Raw genomic sequence first — 6,065 nt, 5'->3', positions numbered from 1 at the left:
GGTGAGATGACTTACATGCTGGAGAATGGTATAGCCAAAGCCAGGTCCTCTAGTTGGGCTTCTCCATGTTTACTTGTTCCTAAGGCAGATGGTATGCTGCGCTTCTGCACTGATTTTCACAAGGTAAATGCTGTCACTAAGCAAGATTCTTTTCCCCTTCCAAGAATGGAAGACTGTATAGACCAAGTGGGCTCTGTGAAATTTGTAAGCAAGCTAGATCTGCTAAAAGAATATTGGCAAGTGCCATTGTCCAGCTGTGTGCATGAGATTGCTGTATTTATAACATCTAAAGGGTTGTATGCCTACTCTGTTATGCCATTTGGTCTTTGGAATGCTCCCGCGACATTTCAGCATCTTATGAACTGGAACTTTTTACCCATTTGGTGGAGGCAAGACTCACAGTCAACCTCTCAAAGTGTGAGTTTGCGAGGGTGACTGTGACCTACTCTGGTTGGGTGGTGGGGCAGGGGCAGGTGCACCCTGTCAGTGCAAAAGTTCAAGCAGTTGAGTGGTTACCAGTGCCGACAACTAAAAAAGAACTGATGCAGTTCCTTGGCCTTTTGGGCTATTACAGAAGTTTCTGTAGAAACTTTTTTACTGTTGTGGGACCTCTCACTAACTTCCTTAGGGAGAAGGAAAAGTTTGTTTGGTCTGTTCTTTGTCAGAATGCTTTTCAGCAGGTTAAAAGACTTCTCTGCACCGTTCCGGTCCTGGCTGCACCATCTTTTGACCATTCATTCATGCTCTACATGGATGCTAGGCAGGAGGGTGCCAGGGCCGTCCTCATGCAGGAGGCTGACAGCAGCATAGATAAGCCTGTAAGCCTCTTCTCGAGAAAGTTTAATTCTTGTCAGCTGAATTATTCAGTTTCTGAGAAGGAGACTTTGGCGCTGATCTTGGCTTTGAGACATTTTGATGTTTATGTTGGTGGCAGTGTTCCAGTTGTGGTCTTCACGGACCTCAATTCACTCACATTTCTTAATGCTTTACATTCTCCAAACCAGAGATTAATCAGATGGTCCCTCTACCTACAGTCCTATTACCTGGATGTCTGTCACATCAAGGGAACTGACAACGTGGTGGCAGATGTGCTGTCTAGGGCTCCCATGGTGTAACTGTCCTCTGTTCCTATTGCTCCCCTCTTGCCTCTCCCTATGCTCTTAAATTGCTTTCTCGGTGCACCAGTTGCTGAGTTGGGAAGCAGTAAAGTGGGTGCTGAGCTGTGGGACTGGGAAAGAATTGGTCCAGGACAGTGTTTTGGAAAAAGGGGCTGGGTAATGTATGTAGCTGGGTTTATTATGTAGTTACTTTTTTGCATTCTTATATCCTTTTGAACTTTTTGAATTCCAGTTATTTGATTGTATTGTGAACTGGACTCCATTAGGGAGCCCTTTCTTGTGGGACGGGGTGTGATGGTCTTCTGGCCTGTCTGCATCTGTGTCTGTGTTCTGTGTGTCGTTTCAGTAGGCATGGCCACAGCCCATCGCCGGAATTGGAGACACCTGGGCCCGGTATGAACTTCAGTCATATCGCCTACGCCATAGGCCTAGGTTGCATGTCGTTGTGAGCCGACCTGTTATTTTGTGTAGCGGCTTTGTGTTTGGGTCACGGCCATGAACTTTAAACATTATCCAGGCTACCAACGCTTTTGTAGTGACCTTTCTTTGAGGTACCACGACCAACTTTGCTTATATTCCCTCAATTCATACAATAAACATGCAGATGCATTGTTTAGCCGAAAACTGGTCATAGTTGTGGTCTTGGAAAAAAAAGCATTGCAATCGAGTATACAGGCCGCGGTTATAACCGGTAGCTAGCCTACACCTAGCTTGTGGGGGCTGGGCTTTGTAACACTGTAGGCCTATGGGTCGCAGCCATTACAACATGAATCCAGGCATTAAAAAATTGTTGGTGTTAAAACAGAACTTTCTATAAAACAATTGTTTGATCTGTGTGTGTGTGTGTGTGTGTGTGTAAGGTTATTTCAAATGTAATGGCGTAAATGTGTGTGTGCGTGCGTGTGTCCACTTGAAACAAACATGCAGATGCATTGTTTCTGCATGTTTCTTGTATGAGTTGAGGGAATATAAGCAATTTCGTTCGTGGTACCTTAAACAAAGTGGTCACTACAGAAGTAGCCTGGATAATCTTTGAAGTTCATGGCCGCCATGGCTACACAAACGAACAGGTCAGCTCAAAACAACATGCAACCTAGGCCTACATGCTAGATTTAAACTCTAAGTTTTGTAACACTGTAGGCCGATGGGTCGCAGCCATTACAACATTAATCCAAGCATTAAAACATTGTTTGTGTTAAAACAGAACTTTCTGTAAAACAATTGTTTGACCTGTGTGTGTGTGTGTGTGTGTGTGTGTGTGTGTGTGTGTAAGGTTATTTCAAATGTAATGACGTAAATGTTGTCTTTGTCCCCCCCATGTTTACCTCAATGGAACCTGAAGACCACTACCACGACATTCCCTCAAAAGGTACTGCAGTCATTTATTTCTTTAGGGGAGAGAATATGGCTTCTTATTGGTCAAAAAGAAGACGTGTTTTGAAGGCTACTGAAATGTTAGAAAGGCAGATTCTGTCCGATTTTGAGTCAGCTCTGCGTAATCATGCTCCTCCAGTCTCTCTTGCTCCTCCAGTCTCTCTTGCTCCTCCAGTCCTTTTTTGGCTCCTCCAGTCCTCCTCCTCCATTTTTTGGCAATTCCACCCAAAAATCAGGGTGCTGACAACCTGTGGTGAGCTGCATAGCTACTTCATTAAACCAATGACAATACTTCAATATTGCATTAAGCCAATATCATTAAGACTGCCTTCCCTTTCAGCCACCTTTGCCAAAGCCAGGTCTTGCCTCAACCGATCGCTGGAGGAAGGCTGCCTTACAGCAGACCTGCAGTCTGATGGTGAGATGGGGCCCAGGAAAAGACGGTAAAAATTCTTTTTAAATCACAACTTGCAGTTATAAGTTCAAGTACAGTTTCGTTTGTGTTTTGAGCTGTGGCAGTAAGGTCCTGTGTTTATTTTAAAGTCCAAACAAAAGGTATTTTGAGGAGGACAGCGAGGAGGAGGCACAACCAAGGCGTAAGGGGAGGAGGCCACCATCTATTGACGCCACTCAGCTGGACAGCGAGTGGCAATTCCCCTCCCTTAATGAAGGTGACTATCTGTACCACTTGTTGTTGTTCTACTGAAGACCTAGAACTTGTCTGAAATAATAATGATTTCATTTCCGTCTTTAGACACCCAGTCAGCCAGTAGACACCCAGCCAGCCAGTTCCTTCACAGCCAGCCATTAACTCATGGTAACTATGCATTTCCTTTATTTATGCCAGAAACTAAAATACCAGTAAGTAAGTGAAGATGTTTTGATCAACTGACTGCTTACTATTTTTCAGATTCACTGCCGTCAGAAACCCCGCCAGGCCTTGTACTTAACAGCCAGCCACTAACCCATGGTAACTATACATTGCCTTGATTTATGCCATAAACGACTGAAAAAAAAAAAAAAAAATGTCTATGTACTGTAGATGTGTTTTAAACTAAATGTGAACAAAATTGTACTCTCTGACATTTCAGCTTCACCTCTGCCGTTGCGACAGGTGAACAATCAGTTGCTGCGTGGTGAGTCCACAACTGTATTCACTGGTCATAAATTACCAGCAATGTGAAATAAAACTCCTAATGTTTGGTGTTACTTAACAGACATGGCCATCAACACAGTCATTGCTCTCCTTGGCCAGCTGAGGGAGGGAAACTGACTGCTTACTATTTTTCAGATTTACCATCGTCAGAAACCCCGCCAGGCCCCCTACATCACAGTCAGCCACTAACCCATGGTAACTATACATTGCCTTGATTTATGGCATAAACGACTAAAAAAAACCAAACAAACATCTATGTAGATGTGTTCTGATCAACTGACCATACAATTTTTCAGATTCACCCCAGCCACGTCACCGCTTCCATGGTAAGTCAAAGAGGAAATCAATCAACATGAAAATTGTCAATTTAGAACAGACATTTAAATTAAGCACCCTGCAGTGAACTAAATTGTACTCTGATATTTTAGCCACACCTGTGCCATCCCAACAGGGGAACAATGAGTTGCTGCGTGGTGAGTCCTCAACTGTAATCACTTTTCAAAAATGACAAGCAATGCGTAACAAAAGTCCTAATGTTTCGTGTTACTTAACAGACATGGGCATCAGCACCATGATCTCTCTCCTTGACCAGCTGAGGGAGGAAATCAGGGAGCTGAAGGGGGGGAAAACAGGGAGATGAAGGGGATGATAGGAAGGCTGGAGCAAGAGGTCAGGGCCCAAAGGAGAGAGATGGGGAGACAAGACACACCCCAGACATCACCCCTTACCAAGCTCCCACTCTCCACCATGGAGGAGTTTTTGGCAGCAGAGGCCCTGGTCAAGGAAGATGCCAAACAAAAGCAGCTGATGGTACTTATTCTTACCTTTCTTTTCCAATCATCTGCAACACCTGCAAAAGGAAACACAAATATTTAATGTCGTTGTGAATCAATGAAACAATGATAAACACTGAATACTTTCACATTGTCTTCATGCTACATTTTATTCTATCAGGTGTCTACCTTAGCCCTTTGTGGCGGAACTGATGTAGGGGTCACGGTGAGGCGGATGCTGCGTAGCCTCCTGGACAACAGCTTGGCCAGCCAGTTCAACTGGGCTGGAAAGGGGGAAAAAACTGCCTTTAAGGACACCAAAATGCATGATGTCCTGTTTGGTAGGTTATGCATGTGCACAAAGCTGTAAAAGAGGGTAAAATAGAAAGCTGTCGCAAGTACTTGCACACTACTTCTAAATGTTCTTTAACAACTCCTTCACTAACTGTAACATTACGATTATAATGACAATGACAAACATATTGTGAAAGATGCAAAGGATTAAGAAACTTACCAGGCGCCTTACTCAGAAAAAGCAGGTGTGCAGGTAAGTCCAGGGAGGCTGACTGAGTGACGAACGGTTTGGTAGTGGCATTTCTATTTCCGCTTTGTCAATGGGGAAATTACTACTATTATTATTTTTAAATCCCGTTTTAATTGTCACAAGATTCACACCTATGGTTTCTGATTTTTACATATATTTTCTGTACTAGTGCCATTACTTGCCACCTACCACTAGAGTGTGACATAGTCTTCCCAACTCAAACTTAAACAATTATCACCATGCAAATTCTCAATGTTTTGTTCTTTTTCTTTCAGATGCTCTACAAAAGCAGCTGCCAGGGAGCACGCGCGCCAATTTCAGTGACGCCGTGAAGAAGTGGCTGAAATATGCGCCAGAGAGAGAGGGAGGAATGAGGAGACGTGATGTAGGGTGGCATTTCATTTTGAAACCAATAGCCTACTGCTGACTTTCTTTGTCAATGCTGCATCAAATTAATTTCGGTTATGTTTTTCTGTTTCCATGTACAGGTGTCTGCGCCGCAGGAGGAGTAGGCTACAAAATTGTACATTTGTAAATAAATCCGAAAATGTTTCTAAGAACTTGTTCAAGTGTGTTCTGTTCCTTATAAATGGTAAAATGTATGCCTTATTACATAGCTTGACAAACATTAGGAGGGGTGCATTGGTGCATGCATTTTTTATATCCTGTTGTACATAAAACAGGATGTAGCCTACGCACATTGATATAAATGTTCACCTTCATGGTTGAAGTAATGTGTGTTCATCCTAGGCAAGAGCTCCGATGCTTTATTGTTAGCTAGTTTAATTTAGCCTGTTTTGCTTAATTTGTAGCCTTCCTGTTGTACATAAAACAGGAAGTAAAGTTGGATGAATCATCGCCGAAAATTCAACTATAAATCGACCGAAATACGTAGTTGAATAAAGGGTGAAAGGGGGTCTATTCTCTGTCGACCACCAGCCACTTTTCAACGTCGTTTCAACGGAAACTCATATGAGCAAAGCGGTGTTGAATCAACGTCGGTGATCGACGGTGATTCGACGGCATATAGGTCAAAGAACATGCCGATGATTCCACGTCGAATCAACGACCCTCTGCTATCTGGGTTTGTTGGGAATCAT

This window comes from Neoarius graeffei, chromosome 6 (assembly GCF_027579695.1).
Source record: "Neoarius graeffei isolate fNeoGra1 chromosome 6, fNeoGra1.pri, whole genome shotgun sequence".
Classification (NCBI taxonomy): Eukaryota; Metazoa; Chordata; class Actinopteri; order Siluriformes; family Ariidae; genus Neoarius; species Neoarius graeffei.
Note: the sequence above shows the minus strand (reverse complement) of the source record.